Below are 20,340 nucleotides of genomic sequence, written 5' to 3'. Positions count from 1 at the left end.
TATTAACAACTCACTAAATATCTACTAAATGAATGAAGGCCTAGTGACTGATGCAGGTGCTCTGCCAAATTATTTTTGCTAAAAATGGGCCAATTGACTTGAACATTTATTCTTTCATAACCATGTCTGGATTCATGTCTCACTTATTTTAAAAAACATATTTAAAGATATCATGCAGATTACAGATCTGAATCTTTTTTTTTTTTTTTAAAGATTTTATTTTTTCCTTTGTGTCCCCAAAGCCCCCCGGTACATAGTTGTATCTTCTTCGTTGTGGGTCCTTCTAGTTGTGGCATGTGGGACGCCGCCTCAGCGTGGTCTGATGAGCAGTGCCATGTCTGCGCCCAGGATTCGAACCAACGAAACACTGGGCCGCCTGCAGCGGAGCGCGCGAACTTAACCACTTGGCCACGGGGCCAGCCCCTGAATCTTATTTTTATACTGACTTTACAAAAAGATGTTGAAAGAGAAGTAAAGGAAACAGTGATGAAGAGTACAATGACAGTGTTCTAGTAACCATAGAAAACACATCAGGTTGGCGTCAAGAATGGCCTCATAAAGGTGAAAGCATATTGGCTATGGGTATCTCTCACACTCTCTAGTCTGGATGGTTTTTACCTCTGTGACAGCACAGCATTCAGGACAAGGACAGGGGCCATCTGTGATTCATGAGTTTGATGGATGTAGCAGGGTCAAAGCCATCCACATAAAATCCCAAGTCCAGTTTCAGAAACACCAGCACCATTCACTAATCTTCTACATATCAGTATTCAAGCCCTAGAGCTTACATTGGGGGATATTATCCTGTTTGTGGCCCAGGCCCTCTAGAGACTCTGCTGAGATTTACGTTCCTGAGCATGAAGCAGGAAGACAAAAAGGCACTATTTAGTTTGAGGAAGCAGGTCTGTTCCTCCTGTTTTCTATTTGAGAATATGGCAGTGCAAGAGGTAGCAACAAGTGTGTCTGTGGGTTGAGCGTTTAAGGTCCAACAGGACAAAAAAGCAACATAACCTTTTGAGGTAAAAATAATCCATTCTCTATTTATAAGACAACGACTATGACTCCTCCCTTAGCAAAGACAGGAGCATCATTAGGCCTTGAAAATATCAGTACAGGGTGCTATTTGGTCAAAAGAACCAATAAACCGCCAGTCACTTTTAAAAAGGAAGCAAATTGTGAAACAGGAAGCTTGCCTTGTTTAGTTTCTTTCCTGTGCTTCTCGTCTCCAAGGCAGTGAAAAGAAGTACTTGGTCAAGAAACTTTAAAGATGACTTAACACAGCTGGAGAAGATAAGAGAAGAACATCTGATTAGAGTCATAGAGGAGGTAAGGTAGCTTCTGTACGAGAAAATACCTATGACTGTTTAGGCTGAAAACGTGGAAGAAGATGAAATCAAAGTGTGTAATATGATGACAGGTTTATGCAGGACACACGTAGACTTATTCACCAGATCCAGGAGTGTTAGAATGGGAGGGGACAGACTTGATGGGAACCATATGGGAACTTAGAAATCATTCTAATCCAATCCCCTTATTAAAGCTGAGGGAATTTAGAGCCAGGAAAGTGAGGTGACTTTCCCAAGGACACCCTATTAGTAACAGCAGAGCTGAGACTAGGCCGTGTTTCTCTACCCAACCACCTCTCCTGACTCTATTCAGAGGCCTCATATTGCGTCCTGGCTGGTCAATGATGCCTACCATGGAATCCCTTTCAGGTCTGTTCAATTCCTTCTGTTTTTGAAGTCTGATCCAGACAATAGATGAAGCAATTTACTATAAGGTGAAAAGAGCAGCAACTGTATGCCTTACCACTTCCATGAATTTCTACTGAACACATTTTTTTTTTAAAGATTGGCACCTGAGCTAACATCTGTTGCCAATCTTCTTCCTTTTTTTCTTTCATTCTTCTTCTCCCCAAAGCCCCCCTACGTAGTTGTATATTCTAGTTGTGAGTGCCTCTGGTTGTCCTATGTGGGACACCACCTCAGCATGGCCTGATGAGCAGTGCCATGTCTGCGCCCAGCATCTGAACCAACGAAACCCCTGGCCGCCAAAGCGGAGAGCACGAACTTAACCACTCAGCCACGGGGCCAGCCCCTTTTGAGCACTCTTGAAGAGAGAAAGTCCTAAACTGAAGAGTCAAATGTCTACATCACCACTCTATATTGTGGGAGATAATGAGAGCCATGACCACTCTCTTGGACTTTTTAAAATTATCAGCCTAGATTCCAATTAAGTCCTGTTAAAAACAAGACAACAGGCTCAAAATGGAGTTTCTTATGCTAAGGCCCACGTCACCAAACTGAGATTAACTTAATTAGTTTTTGTTCTGCCAGAAATGGAATCTTAAACCAGTCAGTCAGGAATCATCTGATCAGCGCTAGTTAGGTAATCTGCCTGATAGAGCCCTGCCATCCCCTATCAGGAAAGTAACCTTGTGGTAACCAATCTGCTTTTTTTGCTTAGTACGACTTCTTTGTTCCTGCTCCCTTCTGCCTATAAAATCTCTTGCCTTGTATAGCTCTTCAGAGCTCCTTTCTATCTGCTAGACTGGGTGCTGCCCGATTCATGAATCATTGACTAAAACTAATAAGATCTTTAAATTTTACTCAGTTGAATTTTGTTTTTTAATAGTTTTGGTGGTAGCAATGGGATCCGAAGTTTCGAGGACAATGAGGAACACAGGTGTCAGTACCCACTGAACCCTTTGAGTTCTGTCTTTCTCACCAATTTGGAGAGCCATGGGTAAGTTCCTCTCATATCTGAACTCCATTTTTTGCATCCGAACTGTTCACTTTTATTGGTTCCCGGTCCAGGGTTAACAGGTCAGTTTAGACTAACAGGACGCTCTAATAGAGCATAGGTCTTTAACCCTCGGTTAATACATGATTGGCTCCAGAGCTTAGGGAGTCATCTTGAAGTGGCAGACAATTCCACCTAGAGCTCCAGTCCTTAGCCCTTAGCCAGTCCTCAGTACCATTTCTTTGATTACTGCTGGTGTCCACAATTCCATTTCCTCAGTAACTGTCGGTTTCTGCTAATGTCCACATGAGGTAAAGGAATAATAGAGCTGTTGTTAATGGGAATTTCAGAAGCCAAAGCTGCATAATTGGTGGGCATATGTCGAATAATTAGAAGCTGTTAGAGCAATTACCACCCAAATCTAAGACTCCTGCACTAGGATAAGTTGGTCATATCATTAAGGAGAGACTTCAACTCTCAGTCTTTAACTTAAAAGGTTAATGCTGTATAGCTTCTTGGGTTAGACTGACATTAGGTCATGAGGCAACCTCAAGAAAATTTCCATTCAATGAGGTACACTGTAAAACAGCACAAGTTCCCAAGAATTGAGTGCTCCACCTTCCAGGACACCTGTTTAGTTTTAAGAACTAGGCCCTGGAAGCTGTAGATAGCTACAAGCATGGCAAAATCTTACTAAAGAACTGCATTTGAAAGCAAGGGTTCCCAAACCAAACAAACAGAATAGGATCCCTATTTTAACTGGCATGCAGAAGCCTCCAAAAGGCTTCAAGATTCCAAAATAGCTTTATTGAAGGATTCATTGCAAAAGGCTAATGAACAATTACAAACACAAGAGGTACCCTAAACAAAAGACTGTGAGACTGCTGTGACTCCTGCTGCTCCTCTCTATCCTCCTTCACCTGAGTACTCAGGGTCTACTAATCCTCTGTCTGAACCTCCTTTCCACTCTAAAGAGACTATTAAACAATTCCATTTTAAAATAAGAGCATCAGAGGCTACAGGTGATGCTCTTTGGGTATCTTTTACTTCTTGGTCAAAGACCAAACTAAGGAGCATAGTTAAAGAATTTCTTAAACCTGAGAAGGATCCCCAAAAGTTTTCTGAAGAATTTCGAGTCTTCATCGGAGCCTGTGACTCTGGGATGGCAGATCTTTACCAGCTTATGCACATCCTGGTAGGAGCTGGTGAAGCCCAAAAATAGACTCAAGAGGCAGAATGGCATAACCCCAAGAGTGATATTCAGGATCCTTCATCTCCAACATAGTCCCCTTACAGACCAGAAAAAGTTCACAAAATAGCAGCCAATCTTTTAAAAGCTCTTCCTAGAGTCTTTCCTGCCCACACTGACTGGTCAATTATTCAAACCTTCAAACAAAAGAAAATGAATCTGTGGCAGACTTTACAGCCCATCTGGAGCTCTCTTTCTATGGAATGAAGGTAGGGCCTGGAAAGATAGGAAAGGACAGAGCCTATTTCCCAATTTTTTCTGGGTTTCTGAGACTCTTCTTACTCTTGACAAAGCCGTTACAGCCTTGAAGCAAAAGCTGTCGTTGCTCTGCCTTTTCCTAGAGCAAACGCTTGCCTTTAAATTTCCTTTCACAGGTTCACCCTCTAAGAATGTTACTTTCTGAAATGTTCCTGTTGGTAGGGAACAGCGGGAGGGAGAAAGACTCTCACTAGTTTGCAAGGAGAGTTTGCAGTTTAAGCCCCAAAGGAGGAAAAATCATAAGTAAAGGCAAACACAAGTCAAGGTGTATTTAGTCATGAGCCTGATTGTGTATTTAGAGCGATAAGGATCTGTTGAGAAATGAATCAACAATCCCTGGGCCTGTTGGTAAAGAGAATCCTAGAAGCATTTCGTTTCATCAAACAGCTTGAGGAAATTATCCATTACAGATAAGTTTCTTTATTTTAAATATAGTCATGTACCCAAGCTTTGATTAGCAAGATTTCAAGCAAATATCCTTTTCCTGTAATAACCTAAAAATTAAACAGTGATCTCTTCACTCATCATTACTCACCTAAGTGCACGTGTTGGAGGTGATTCCAAGGGCTCCTCTCATCTGTCCTCTCATATTACAATCTTTCCAAAGTCAAGAAGATCCCTTATTTTAAAACATTCTTGGGGTTTTATCAAAAACTTTAAGTGTGAATTTTCTTGAACTGTACTCATGAACATTCTTACTTGTTTAGTTTGGAGTTTGTAAGTAAATGGTTATGTTGAAAATAATCCACCAAATAATTAACCTATAAGAGTTTTGCTGATTCCTGAACACTTTAAAATCATAAGGAAAAAAATGTGCAATATGATTATCTTTAACAGAAGCAAAATGTGGTTAAGATTGCAACAGGATTTTCAGTAAAATGAAGGCATGGTATGCCAAACTCTTATGAAGGTCTGGATAAATATTTGTTGAACGAATGATGCTTTGCCTTATGGGAGGAAAGTGCCACATAATGATAAGAATATGAATACTTGAACATGGAAAATTTTGGAAACTTGAGGAAACAACCAAATGCCAACATGTTTTGAAATAGTGCTATCAACCATGCAATTGATACATTACCTCTTGTTTCTGATAAGCCAATTAAATAAGGCAATGAACCTGCATTTAGAAGGTTCTTTTGGAGAGGCATTCAGATTTCCATAACTTTGAGATACAGATAAATGCAACAGAACTAGTTTACTTTGCTCATTTTGCACGAGTATCATTTTAATAGGTTCTAATTGGCATAAGGGGCTCTCCTCCAAAGGACCACTGCCCATCCACCCACCAGCAAATGAATCTCTTAGCATGAGAAGCAGGTGATATAATGAAAAGAGCACAGTTTGGATTCTGACACACTTGGTCACAAATCAGAGCACCAACACTTATAGTTGCATGTGACCAAGGGGAGAGAACAATGTGTTGGAGCCTCCATTTTCTCATCTGAAAAATGGAGACAATAACATTTACCTTTCAGGATTGTTATGTGGATTAGTGATAATAAATGTAAAATTCCCAACGTATAATATAAATGCTAAATAAAAAAATAGTTATTATCAAAATTGTAAAGAATATTCCAGAATCAGGGAATGTCTAAAAGTAAGACAAAATTATGGAACAATCATTGATTTAAGAATAAGAACATTCAAGACTATAATTCTGGATATAGAGCATAATCCAAAAGCTGAAGTACTATTTTCTACTCAATACGTTGTTTTTTATCTTTCTATTTGTATAAAAAAATTCAAGCTTACAGAAAAATTGAAGAATAATGCAATGAATGCCTGTATAACCTCCACCTAGATTCAACAATTGATAACATTTTGCCACATTTGTTTTCTCTCTATTATACACACACATACACACACACACGTATTTTCTTACCTTTTGAAAATATGAAAATATCATGACCTTTCGCTCCCAAATATTTTATCATGCCTTTCCTAATAAGGACATTCAACAAGCTAATTTGTTTTAATACATCAATCAGGATAAGTAGATGTCAACAAATTATAATTGTTATGCACTAGATTCTTTTTGTTCAGTTGGAAATTTCTGTACTTCTCTAGCACCAATTTGCAATGGGCTTGGCAGACAATGGATTCTTGGAAGACCTACTGAAGGCTTATAAAGAAAAATGTTTTATGCAATAAGTAATTTAAAAATTACCTATTTTATTATTAAATGAAAGTTTATCATCAGCAACAGTATTCACGAAAACATGTGCTTTCGTATAGCAATATATTGTGGACAGATATAAATGACTGAGGAGACACATCCAAAGAAGTGAAGCTCAGTGTTCCAAATTTTATTCCTTGCTGCTGACTTCTCTCTAGTCTTTGCTCTGCAGCTTCTCTAGACAATAACTCAGCTGCCCTGGGTTAAGTTGCACACAATAGCCATCCTTCCCAGAGAACTGTCTAACAGAAAGGTGCTTTCACAATCTTCTGCTTTTCCTTCAGCCTTATCTCTGTTTTCAATTTACCTTTATTTATGCATAGTTCAGTCACTTCTACCTGAGGCAACTTTTCAATGTGCAAACTCACCTTTGTTAACGATTTCCTCTCCCTTGAATTTCCTCTCTTCCAGCTTTTGCTCAATTATCCCAATATCTCAATCCCTCTCTATATCCCAAACTTTCTCTTTCCCTTGTCTTTTTTTATTGTGAACTAGCAAAGTAATTCCAATCACTCCTAATTAGTTAGCTAACCTTGGACAAATTGCTGGAACCCTCCTGGACCTCAATCTTCCCTCCCTGCAGCCAAGGTTGAGTGAGTTCTATTTGCAAAGCCAGAATTGAGAGTCAGCTCTGCTTGAGTTGAGATTAAGTAGGTGAATTCTGACCTCAACCTGCCTGAGGTCAAATCTCTGCTTCTCAATTATTAGTTGGATGGCTGTGGGTGAGTTCCTTAACTTTTCATGCCTTGGTTTCCTGTTTGTAAAGCAGTTATGTAGATAAGAGGACCTGCCTCATAATGTGAAGATAATATTTGTAATCAAGGACACTGTAACTGAAAAATGTAAGTCATGCTTGGAATACACTCACATTGAGGAAGCAAACACCAGAAGCTCTGAGAAAAGTATGGACAATAAAGAACCAATGGGATCAATTGTCTAAAAGTATTGAGCACATGTAAGATATCCTATTAGAATAGATGACTATAATTGCCTCCCCCTCACTACCTACTATCTTCTCGTTATCTAATCAAGCTTATCTGTCATCAAAAAGTCAATTAAGATAAAACTCCTTAACATTATTTTTAAATTACTATCATTAAAAGTCTAATTTTCTAAAATTTAATTGTGTGTTATACCAGGTACATCATAGACTAAATTTATTTGGGGGTAGTTGGGGCTTAACCACAACATATATTATTTCTAGCTTGTCATTTTCGTCAAATGTGAATTTCAAAGAGTTAGAAGGAAAATTCTCAAAAATTTAAACAGTGAGCATATGTCAAAGATATTTAACTGCTTAATTAGGCAACAAGCAGAATGGTAGAACTGGTTCCAAGGAGGAAAGGAGAGACTAGTATTCACAGTCAATGGAAGAAAGAACACGGAAAAAAGATTGCTAAGTTAGATTTTAAAATACTGATTGCTATAATCTAAATGTTTGTGTCTCCCCAAAATTTGTATGTTGAAATCCTAACCCCCAAAAGTGATGGTATGGGGACTTTGAGAGGTTGCTTAAATTACCAGGGCAGAACTGTTAATGTACTGGATTAGTGCTTCATGAAAGGGGCTCCAGAGAGATCCCCAGCCCCTTCTGCCATGTGACCTAGAAGAGAGCCCTCACCTGACCATGCTGGCACCCTGATCTCAGACTTGGAGCTCCAGAACTGTCAGAAATAAATTAACTTGTTTATAAGCTGCCCAGTCTGTGGTGTTTTCTTATAGCAGCCCAAACTGAGGTACTGATTAATATCCTCCAGGGCAATAAAACCATAACCTTTGGGATTATTTTTCTACTTGAAAGATATCATTTGATTCACCAGCAGACAAAAGTAATTTGCAACTTAACAGTCTTTGATAAAGTAACCTCTAACTTTGCAGAGTCTGGGCCCAATTAACAGCAAAGAGTAAGTCAAACAAAAGATGCCATCTCTAAAATGCCCTTAACCAGGCTGATCAGACAATGCTTTAGTATGGCAGTGAAAGCACAATCAGTGGCATTTTCGCCATAGTTTTGTTTTGGATAGTTTTTCTCAACAGTTTCAATTTACAGGTAACCCTTTTTAACCCAATCCATGTATAAATTATTTCCTAGACAAAAGAAATAGGTAAGTATGGCCTGTGACTTTGGGCTGCATGTTTGATGAGGAAACTTATACTTAATTTGGGAAGACAGTATGTATATGCAGAAAAGACCCATGGATCTTTACAAAGACATATTTAAACGTTTAACTTGATGAATGAATAAGTAGTTAGAATCAGTTCTAGCTTAATGTAGGTAATCAGGAAAACTGTAAACATGATCTTTATTCTTAAAACATTGAACACTGACTTTTAAAAGAAATCATATAACTTAAAAATGCATACCATACATTTAAAAAAATTGTATTTATGTTCTTAAATTCAGCATTCATTCCAAAAATTCTCTCAGTTTAAATTCAGTTCTTACACTAAGCCTATAATTTTGAAGTCCTGCTTCTGTGCATCTTCTCTCTATATAGAAAGAAAGTACCAGAAAATCTTGGCTTTTTTCTATGAAGAAGTCAAATTCATATGCAAGTATAGGGTATGAAAGAATACATATTCTACAGTAATTTTTTTTTTTAGTTTTACTGAAAGCAATACCTTTGCTATTATGCATTCCAATATTGAAATAACATCCAGGTAAAATGAGCAATTCTGCTTTTGGAGAAACTTTCTTTATAATTCCTTTTCAAAATATCCATGTCTTTAGGATTCATCAAAAAAAAAAAAAAAATCCATGTCTTTTCTTTTGGAAGTCTGTGCTTAAATAAAAACAGAATGTCTGAAAAGTTTGCAGAAGGCTCCCATACCTATTCCACCTGACCACATTATAGGCAACATAACCTAGAGTTACAACTGTTCTCATAGAAGAGCTCATACAAATCAATAAGAAAACACAAAGCCACCAGTCAGTAAGAGGGCTAAGGATACGACAGAAAACCAAAAAAGAGGAACTGCTGCTCAGCCAATTTAGGAGAAAATGTTCTTAGCACTCAAAGCAACCTAAAGCAAAATACCAATATTCACCTTTACTGATGTATTAGTTTCCCAGCACTGCCTTAACAAATTACCACAAACTGGATGGCTTAAAACAAGAGAAACTTATTCTCTCAGTTCTGGAGGCTAGAAATCAAATCAAGGTGTCAACAGGATTATGTTCTCTGAGGGCTCTAGGCGAGAATCCTTCTTTGCCTCTTCCCGGCTTCCGGTGGTAGCCCGTGTTTCTTGACATGCAGCTCCATCACTCCAATCTCTGCCTGCATCTCCTCATGGCCTTCCTCCCTCTGTGTGGGTGGCTCTGTGCCCAAACTTCCCTCTTCTATAAGGACACAGTTATTAGATTAGAGCCCAAGCTAATCCAGTATGACATCATCGTAACTTGATTGCACCTACAAAGACCCTATTTCCTAATAAAGTCATATTCTAAAGTTCCAGGTGGGCATAAATCAAGACTCATCTCCGTCTCTCATATCACATCCAATCATCAGCAAGCCTCTTACTCTGTGTTTAAAATACCTTCTGAATCTGACTTCTCACCATCATCTCTCCATCTGTACTGTTGCAGTAGCCACCTACTTGGTTTCCTGCCTCTGCCCTTGCCTCCCTACATTCTCTTCCCCACACTGTGCCAGGGCAAGCCTTCAGAACCTAAATCATGGGATGTCAGCTCTTTGTTCAAAATCTGTCAGGAATGCCCCATTATACTGAGAATGGAGTACAAAGTCCTTGTCAGATCGTACAAGGCTTTATGTGTTCCAGACCTTGGGTCCCTCTCCCTCTGTGGTTTCATTTCTAACCCTTCTTCCCCTTGTTCACACCTCTCAGGTCCCTCTGATCTTCATATAGGGCATCTACGTTCCCACTTGCAGCCATTTTCACTTGCTAGTCTCACTGTCTGGAATGGTCTTCCTCCAGATCTTACCGTGGCTGGCTAATTCACCATATTCAGATCTCTGTTCAAATCTCACTTTCTCTATGAGTGCTTCCTTGATCACTTTTTCCAAAACAGTGCTCCTTAAGCACTCTCTGTAGCCTTTCTCCGCTTTATTGTTCTTCATAGCATTTCTCACTATCTGACATTACCTAGTTATGTATGTGTGTATATGTATATATACATATGCATATAAATGTATGTTTAATATATAGATCTAATGTATATTATGATACACTTTTTGGTGGCCATGCCGTCATATTAGAATTTCTAGAGAAGAGATGCAGCAGAACTAAGATAGAAACCAGCTTGAGTGAGATACAGTTACTGAGTACTGGAACATACGCAAGGTCACAACCTAGATGGGAAATGAAGTATTGCTTGATTAAACTGGACAAGCATGCTTTAATCCCTCTAAATTTGGTGCTTCTGGCAAACTGTACTGGAGAATGTAGTTTAGATCTGTAGCTAAATTGCTATTCCCTATTCTCTCCTCTGAGTTGAATGCAGCTGATTCTACGGTGCAGGCTCAACCTAAATTACTCACCAAACTGCAGGAAAGGTTATAACTAAGTCAGAGACAGTGATTCTCTCTCCTGCCTGGGTAGGCCTAGCAGGTATAAATACCATTCGGCAAATGAAGCACAGTAGAGCCACTCGCGCCAATGCAAGAAATAAATGAGTGTGGAATATCTTCAAATCTCAATCTTAAGGCAAAAAGAACCTGCCCTATATTAAAGGTTCACCAATGAATGTCAAGTTCTAAGTAACCAGAATTACCATCTCCTCACTTAAGGATGGTTATGGGTTGAATTGTATCCCCCCAAAAGATAGGTTCAAGTCCTAACTCCTGGTTCCTGTGAATGGGGTCTTATTTGGAAATAGGGTCTTTGCAGATATACTCAATTTGAAATCAAGTAATACTGGATGAGAGTGGGCCCTATTCCAATGACTAGTGTCCTTATAAGAAGACAGAAATTTCGTCACGGAGACACATGCAGAGGGAAGGTGTGAAGATGGAGGCAGAGATCGGAGTGATGCCAAGGTTTGTCCCCAGTCACCAGAAGCTAGGAAGAAGCAAAGAAGGAACCTTCTCTAGAGCCTTCAGAAAGGAGCATGGTCCTACCAACACCTTGATTTCAGAATTAGAGCATCCGGAAATGTGAAAGAATAACTTTTTGTTGTCTTAAGACAGTCACTTTGTGGTACTTTGTTACAACAGCCCTAAAAAACTAATACAGGGAGGAACAAAGAATAGGTTGGAGGAAAAAGCCTGGAAGTGTTCCTTGCCTTCCAACTCTCCCTCAGACGGATGAAAGAGACTTTTGCCCAATGAGATAGGAGAGGATAAAATATTGGAGAGTGAGAACTTCTCTGTTTCCTGCATTTCTGCTTCTGTGAATGTTTGATAAAACCTCTATAAAAGCCTTTCCACCGTGTCTCCCTGGACCAGTGAACTGGGGAGTTCAGCAATGGGCCCCAGTGATCTCTGAAATTGGTCAGATGAGATGTTAATTATTTAACTCTACAGACATGGCACACCCTAAGCCAAAAATTCATTTTCTTTCCTATTTCCCATCTCAAAATTCACTCAGCCACTAGTCTTAAAATACTCACCAGAGATTGGTTGTGAACTAAAATAATATCCTCAGCTCCAGTTTTGAAAATGAACCTCCTACTCCCTTTGTTAAATTACCAGAAAGAAATTAACATCCAAAAGTAAAGTTTCCTTCAGTTTTTAAATTTAAGTTCAAAGAAATTAAAGGTCAATAGTCTTTTCTTTCTAATTTCGTTTTCTCTTCAGTCTCGGCCTAGGGGTCTCTCTGGTGCCCTTGGCCTGGGCTACCTTCCCTTGCAATGGATCAGCTCCTTTAATCCCTCAGGAATTGATTAATCCAACCCTAAATCTCTCATGTGTCCCCCAAGAGAGGACAGCTCTCAATAGGTTTTTGGATCTAGCTTCCTTCAGGAAAGTCGTTCTAGTTTGTTCCTTGAGAGCTTGCCTCTTGTATTGTTATTATAGTTGTTAATGTTAATAATAATAATATCTCATAGAGCACATATATATATGTGCTCAGGTACTAGTCTAAGGTCTTCGTACTTTTTCCCTCACTTAATCCTTTCAATAATCCTGTGAGATCACATTCTTATTCTTGTTTTATAGATCAAGAAGCTAAGGCACTGAGACAAAAGACAACAACAACAGTCGATGTTCAGACCTGGCTTGTGGCTCCAGAGGCCACTGTCTTAACCATCCCATAATATTGCCTTTACAAACCTTGTTTGATTTTTTGAGGGACCCCGTCATACTTTTTGATCTAGGCACAAATAAATTTGGCCTCCTTCTCTGAGCACCATCCTTTAAAACAATTGGATATGGGGATATCTCATTATCTTTTTCAACAATTTCTCCCAGGGAATGCTTGTGCTTCTTTTAGTTCCGGCAACCAGACTGCCTTTATTTTTGTTTCATGTTGCTACTGTTTCTAGAACGACTACTTGTCTTTCATATTTGACTTGTCCGTGACATTGTTTCCATGAGATATACCTATACTTATACATATTTATATGAAATCATTATTTAAATTATCTAAAGGAAGAATGATCAAATTCAAATTTTACAATTATTAAGCAGCATTCTTTGTGTTTTCTTAATGCAGTTATTTCAACTAGTTGTTCTTTTTATTTCATGTTCTTCTTACAATGACTTTTTTAATAACGTACCTAAAACCTCCTCAGAGAATTCTTTTTTACTTTTTGTGGGAATCCTAAGTAATAAAGGATATTTGCTCATTAGTCTATTGAAAATATAACAACCACCTACGAAGGCATGTGCCATTTCTCAGATCAAAGAAATTCTTTAAACCTCTTTCTTGTACAAATGTCCCTTTAAAAGAAAAATCCATGTGCTTTATTACAAAACTGAAGCTGGCTGTTGCCCAAGTCCTTTAGAAAACCACAAGTCCTGGCAAATGTCCATGTTCTGATATTTTCGTATACACTTGAGTACACTAAGCAGTTTTCTTAGTTGGGAAGAGATGAATTATGGGGAGTGTAATTTTGGAATCAAGCTTCTACCTACACCTCTACAGCTATTTGTAAGGAAAACTACACAAATCCTAATCACGCAAACAATTACATTTCGTAGTAGGTACATTGTACAGACAGCAAATAAGTCTATCCATTATGCAATAAGTCAAAGCTCTCTTATGGCGATTGTATTCTGAAATACCTTTTAGTTAGCAGTTTAATCATCTAATAGGAGGGTAAATTAAGATAAGCTAACAAAAAAAAGCTGCAGGGAGGTACTCAGAAGAAATTATAAAATCTATTTTTATCTAGAATCTGTGATAAAATTGTGCTTTTCTTTTTAAATGAAAATTCTATTTTTCTTTCACCAACAGTTGAGTTGGGTTTTTGCATAACCAATTTTGCACAGAAAAAAATAATAAAGCAATTATATTATGATGTAAAAAATAACTAGCATCATAAGCTTCCAGAATTTCCTGTCTGGGTACTAGAATTTGATTTTTATTTCTCTCCTTCAATTCCTGATTTAATATACGTCAATTTGCATTTAGTTATTTATTGCAGCATAGCAAATTAGCCCAAAATTTAGTAACTTAAAACAATAAACAGGTATTCTCCTCACAGTTCCTGTGGGTCAGGAAACTTGAGAACAGATTATCTGGGCACTTCTGGTGTGGGGTCTCTTATGAGGTTGCAATCAGAGATGACAGGGGCTGCTGTCATCTGAAGGCTTGACTGGGCTGCAGGTTCCATTTCCAAGGTGGCTCACTCACATGGCTGCCAAGTTGTTGCTGGTTTTTGGCAGGCTCAATTCCTCCCAATGCGAGCCTATCCACAAGCTTCTTTAGTGTCCTCATGACATAGCAGGTGACTGGCTTTCCCACAGCAAATGATCCAAGAGAGAACAAAGCCCCATCTTCAATATCTAACCTACACTCAGAAGTCACACACTGTCACTTCCACCACATTCTAGCTGCCAGAAGCCCATCATTAAGTCTGGCTCACACTCAAGGAAAGGGAAATTAGACACCACCTTTTGAAGGCAGAGGTGTCAAAAATGTGTGGACATGTTTTTAAACCACTACAGCATCACTTACTTTATCCCTTACTTCTTTTCAAGAATATTTGATATAAACCTAAAATTCTCGTCATAGGGGGCTGGCCCGATGGCCGAGTGGTTAAGTTCACGCGCTCCGCTGCAGGCAGCCCAGTGTTTCGTTGGTTCGAATCCTGGGCGTGGACATGGCACTGCTCGTCAAACCACGCTGAGGCAGTGTCCCACATGCCACAACTAGAAGGACCCACAACGAAGAATATACAGCTATGTACCTGGGTGCTTTGGGGAGAAAAAGGGAAAAAAAATTCTAGTAATAGATCACTTATCTCATTCTCAAGTATTTCCCTAAATTTTCTCAACACACTCAACAACCCTGTATATTCTTAAAAACCTTTCTCATAATTTTATTGCTATTCCACATATAAGCCTTTCCTACTCTCACCATCACTACAATAGTGGTTAAGCACAAATGCTTTGATGTACTAGATTGTGAGATTCTTACTGGGCTTTGAGATTTGGGACAGTTTGTTGTTATTGTTCATTCATCTCTACAGCCTCAGAGTTTGCATTATGTCTTAACTTGGTTGGCACTCAATAAATGTTTGGTGAATAAAAAAAAGGAAGCATCTATAGTCCTTTGTGTTTGTTTGTTTAGGAGTCTTGGATCCAGTATTTCCCATTGTACTCATAAAGTAAAATCAGGGATTTTATAAAAATATTACATGTTGTGCCCTGAAAAGATATGGCAAAAAAATATAATGTGAATAGTTTTCATAAGAAAATAAACTGTGAAACAAATGAAAATTAATAGGGAGATAAAATATTGAGTAGAAGAGAATGGTATATCCATCTATTCTCTCTCTCTCTCTCTCTCTCTCTCTCTCAATCTGAGAAGAGATGTAAGGGAAGATTTCAAAAGAATAAAACCCAACAGTGCTGAAAAATAGGGGGAAAGCGTCATCAGCAGTCACCACCTGAAAGTGGGGCATACAGAGGGAGTTGAAAGTTTATAAAGAGAAACAAAGTAGAGAAAGAGTTGTTTTGGAGAATGTAAGAGTAGGAGGTAGTTACCTAGGGAAATGTAGTAGACTGCAGTGCCAGACAGAGGCCCCCTTGGAACTAGGGGTCATGAATTTAAAGTGACAATAATCAGAATGATTATACAGTTTTCTCCAGCCACATTCAGCTGCTTTGGGACAGGCAACGAATAGAAAGAGAGTTCAATTTGAAGTATAGTCAGGATTTTGCCAGAAGTAACTGGAGAGAAAGCAAAGCAAGGGATATATTATCATAGATCATGGAACCTAGAATGAGTAATAAGAAGGGAGGACAAGACAGAAATGATGGACCATAAAAAGTTGGTAGAATCAAGGGAGTGGAGGTCCATTGGGGTTGAGGAATTTGGGGTTCATACTTTCAGCTGGAAAGATAGTGGCGGTAGGAGAGCAGGATGTCTGAGACTATGATAGAGAAGAGTTGGTAGTGACAATGTCTGAGCTGAGATCATGGAAGTGGGTGATTGGCATGATGTGGAGGACAAGATCACTGGGGAAGTAAAAGAACTAAGAGGCTAGGGTTCTTCGAAGTATGCTATCAAACAGATTCTGAGAAAAATTATTTAAACCTAGAATTTTCTATTCATCCAAATTATCAATCAGATATGAGCAAAAATTCAAGATTTTTTTACACGCAAAAAACTTAGAGAACAGACTGCCCATATACCATAAACGAAAATAATCCAGGCTGGACTGGAGAAAAATAAAATATCTAACCCCAAAACAAAACAAAGCAATGCCCAAGAAACACCAACCCCTGAGAATGACTCAAAAGAAGTGAAGGAAGCTGGAAAATATTAAAAGCGGATCCATTATATTCAGACACTTGGATATTTTCCCTCAAATGGCAAAATTTAAATGAACTAGATTAGATTTTCTCTTGTCTTTGACTCCAATCACACTACATTATAAGTTCTACAGTGAATTAATTCTTCCAAGCTTTGTACATACGTTGCTCATACAAATTGAAGCCAAATAAGCAACACTTATAATGTGACTATATGAATAATAATTATAGCTACTGTAAAAATGTAATCATTATAATTCTTGAAAATGTAAAATAATAAGTAAAGGATAGTCAAGGAAGAGAAGTGGAATGAAGGGCAAGTTCAATGTACTACACTTTTCATCTTTCATGGCAGAAGGTGGTAGATAGTGCGTAAGTCAGTATAAATAGGAAGTTCAAGTGTATTATTTCCAGGAGAACTAATATTGATACCATAAATAATAATTTGGAAAGTGGAAGTGCAAGTGAACTAAATTCCTCATACCTCACAGCAGATAAATGCAGCAAGGAATTGAGGCAAATGATCACCATATATAGGTGTAAATGTAACCACAGAAAGAACAAAAACAAATCGTTGAGGGTGGTTGCCTCTAGGAAATGAAACAGAGCCTGGTCGTTGGGAAGAGGGATTATTATCTTCATTTTTTGCCTTTTGAGTTCTTTGACTTAAGGAAAACTTAACTTTGAAGAATATATTATTTCTATCTTTTAAAAAATTTAGCTCTAATGAAACATGGAGAGTAGGAGAGGATATGGAGTGAGGAGTAAGCCACGTACAATTAATTTCAAATCTACTTCTGTGTGTGTCATCTTAGGATACAGGTAATTGTAAATTTACATAGATTTATAAGGATTTAAGTTATTTTATCCTATAGAGACAATGAAGAATAAATATTACCTTTTTTTTCTTTTTTGGTGAGGAAGATTGGCCCTGAGAAAACATCTCTTGCCAAGCTTCCTCTTTTTTTTTTCCCCCCACAGCCCAGGACATAGTTGTATATCCTAGTTGTAAGTCATTCTAGTTCTTCTATGTGGAATGCTGCCACAGGAAGGCTTGATGAACGGTGTGTAGGTATGTGCCCAGGATCCGAACCAGTGAACCCCAGGTGGCTAAAGTGGAGCATGCAAGCCTAACCACTTGGCCATAGGGCCAGGCCCCAATATCACCATTTTTTAACTTAAAAAAATTACCTATGGATCTCACCCTTTCTTCACTGTTTTATCATTATTGGTAATGTTCAGCTTCCTTTTTCTTAAAAAAGAAAGAGGGAGAGAGTGAGGGAGAGAGGAGGGAGAAACTCAAAAGTCAAATAGAAGTTTGAAAGAAGCAAATCTGAGAGTTAATCAGACAGAATAGAGACAAGATGCGTCACAGACCATATCCATTGCCATAAATAACAAAAGATTGTATTTTTAAATAGTTTTGCAATCAAAGTGATTTTTTCATATATTTCAGTGGGGCATCTATAAAGAAATTTACCAAACACTGCCAAATAAGTTTTGTACATTAGATGGTTCTTCACATTTTATTTGATGATAGATTATGAATAATTCAATAAATGTAGCAAAATTGATTATAAATAATGTGACTGTTCAAATGAAAGATTACTGATATGTTCAGTAAAACTATGAAAATTTTGACGAAATATATTAGTTCCGGTGGTTCACACATCTGATTTGGAGCAATTTATTGTGCTTTTTTAAAAATTAAGTCCAAATAGGAGAAAAAAAGCAGGAAAAAAATTTCCCCTTTATTCTCTTTCTTTCTCTTTTTGTTAATTCTTTTAACCGTATCATCAGTTCAAGGCCAGGAGTCCATTCAAGTAAAACACCCAGCCTGTGAGTGCTACAACATAGTTGAAATAAATCGAAATCTTTTTTCTCTATTTATACTCTCCTCCTTCCAAGTGGAATAGCTTTTTTTTTTATAGAGATAACTTCCTTCCTCACCCAAATAAAACAATTCTTTTTAAAAAGCATGATTTCATAAGTATGTGTAAGTATTTCCATCATTTGTCTTGTATTACAGCTCCGCCCTTTTATCTTCCTATTCTTAGAGTAAATCTATTTGTTTCCTTAATGAGAGCTTAGCTCTGAATATTCTGGCCTTTTCTTCCCAAGCTTTATTTATTCATTCATACATTATAAATCTAGAAAGAATGATTAGCTGCTCCCCAATTTCTATCTTCCTGTGAAAAATTCCAACATCATGAGTAGAAACCAACTGAGAATATGGCCTTGTGATCAATTAATCAGAGGTTAGTTTATGATATGTCAGTTGTATTGAAAGAGAAAATTGATGTAAGTTGTTGTCCTAGAGTAATTTACTTTAACATGAATGCATATTTATTTTAAAAAGACAATTTTGTATTCTTTAAAGAATGAAAACATTCATATTTTAATTTTGTATTTTGACACTAATGCTTTCTTATTTGCTTTTATTGGCACAAAATTCAATCAGTTTAGCTTGAATTTTGTAGGTGATGTAGGGGAGATACAAAGTAAGATTTTCAACTACGAAGTAAGGATGTGATGCAAGGCCAAAAAGGCAAAATATTTTGGAATAAATTGGGAAGGTGCCAAGGATTACAAAGCAAACACCTTAAGCAATTTGGGAGACATTTTTCAATCTTGTAAAGGAAGCCCTGACCTTTCCCTGGATGAAACATGAAATAAACTAAAAGCATTGAGATTATTGGTTCAAAATAGGAATTAATTAATAACTTGAAGGCAGCTTCACTCAATTTCCCTTTTAAATGCCAAGAAGAACACAGAAAAGCACATGAAAACTCACAATATTGAAACCTAATATTGTTGGCCCACTTTGTACTGGAATTATATAGTAAAGTCTGACACGATAAACCTGGTGGCAAAGGATTAGGAGAAAGCGCTTTAAGTTTTGCCTCATATATAGACTTTATTTTATTTAAGAGAGAGAACTTGTAAAAGCCTAGAAAGTGCTTTATACCTGCCCCTCTGTGTGTAAGATCAGCAGCCAAACTACTTCATGGAGCTCCTTTCTAACACGGCAGAGAGGAGTCAAGCCCAGCTCCATCCCTGTTTTCTTCCCACCTGTACACAAAGGAGAAACTGCCAGCATGTAGGAGCAGTTGGTTGTAGCTCTTTGATTTAAAGAATGTCCCAGTTCCAAAAGTAAAGAATTATCATCAGAGATACAGGGGGAAAAAAAGATCTGGAGGCAAAAATTCTTCATGTATCCCATTAGTTCAAAGTATCAAAGAACCAGTAGTGTAGGGAATTAAACTACCTCAGAAGACAATCAAAACGTTTTGTGAAAGCCAGCAAGAAACTGGAAAGGATATAGATCTGAGCATATCAGTCTGCATTTCAGCTAGAGATCTGGAAAGTTTACAGGAGAGGGACCTTAGCCGTTAATTCTCTGATCTATTGACAAACACTGAGACTTAGGACTGAATCTCTTTGGATGGGAATTACTAAGACACACACAAAAAAGATTAACCCTCTGGGAGGAAGGGGGTGAATTTTGCTTGACAAGAAAGAGTGGGAACTAAAATATTTACAGGAAAAATATTTCTAAGAATATAAGATCCTAGAAAAAATTTCAATAAGTTGGTATTATCACCAAAGGATTCATGGCTTCTACGAAGAGAGAGTCAGAGAAAAATAACAGAGAAACCAAAAACAACACTATGAGATGAAAAAGTAATAGCATGAGGAGTAAAGAGAAGGTTAATACAGTAAGACGAAAGGGGAAAATGCTGAGTGCTATGGACTGAACATATGTGTCCTCCCAAAATTCATATGTCAAAGACCTAACACCCAGTGTGGCTGCATGTGGAGATGGGGCCTCTGAGGAAGTAATTAAGGTTAAACTAGGTCATAAGGATGGGGTCCTGATCTGATAGGTTTTGTATCCTCATAAAAAGAGACACTGGCAAACTTGCTCTGACTCTGTGTGCATGGCCACGTGAGGACACAGTGAGAAGGAGGCTGTCTACCAGCCAGAAAGAGAGGCCTCATCAGAACGCCAACCGTGCTGCCATCTTGAT

General features: G+C 38.0%; 1 long non-coding RNA gene across 3 annotated transcripts in view; it reads left to right on the top strand.

Annotated features, from left to right (window-relative positions):
* Positions 1-1,157: 1,157 nt before the first annotated feature.
* Positions 1,158-20,340, top strand: part of LOC106822517 (uncharacterized) — a 33,004-nt gene continuing 13,821 nt past the window's right edge. The window contains exons 1-3 of one of the 3 annotated variants that reach the window (XR_001395929.3): positions 1,170-1,326; positions 2,635-2,745; positions 12,545-15,029. This is a non-coding gene — a long non-coding RNA (uncharacterized lncRNA). Of the gene's footprint in view, positions 1,327-2,634; positions 2,746-12,544; positions 15,030-20,340 lie in introns of those variants that run through there. The other 2 variants (XR_011497053.1, XR_011497052.1) reach the window with 2 other exon arrangements.

Source organism: Equus asinus, chromosome 22, assembly GCF_041296235.1.
Source record: "Equus asinus isolate D_3611 breed Donkey chromosome 22, EquAss-T2T_v2, whole genome shotgun sequence".
Taxonomy (NCBI): domain Eukaryota; kingdom Metazoa; phylum Chordata; class Mammalia; order Perissodactyla; family Equidae; genus Equus; species Equus asinus.
This window is presented reverse-complemented; position numbering and strand designations above follow the sequence as displayed.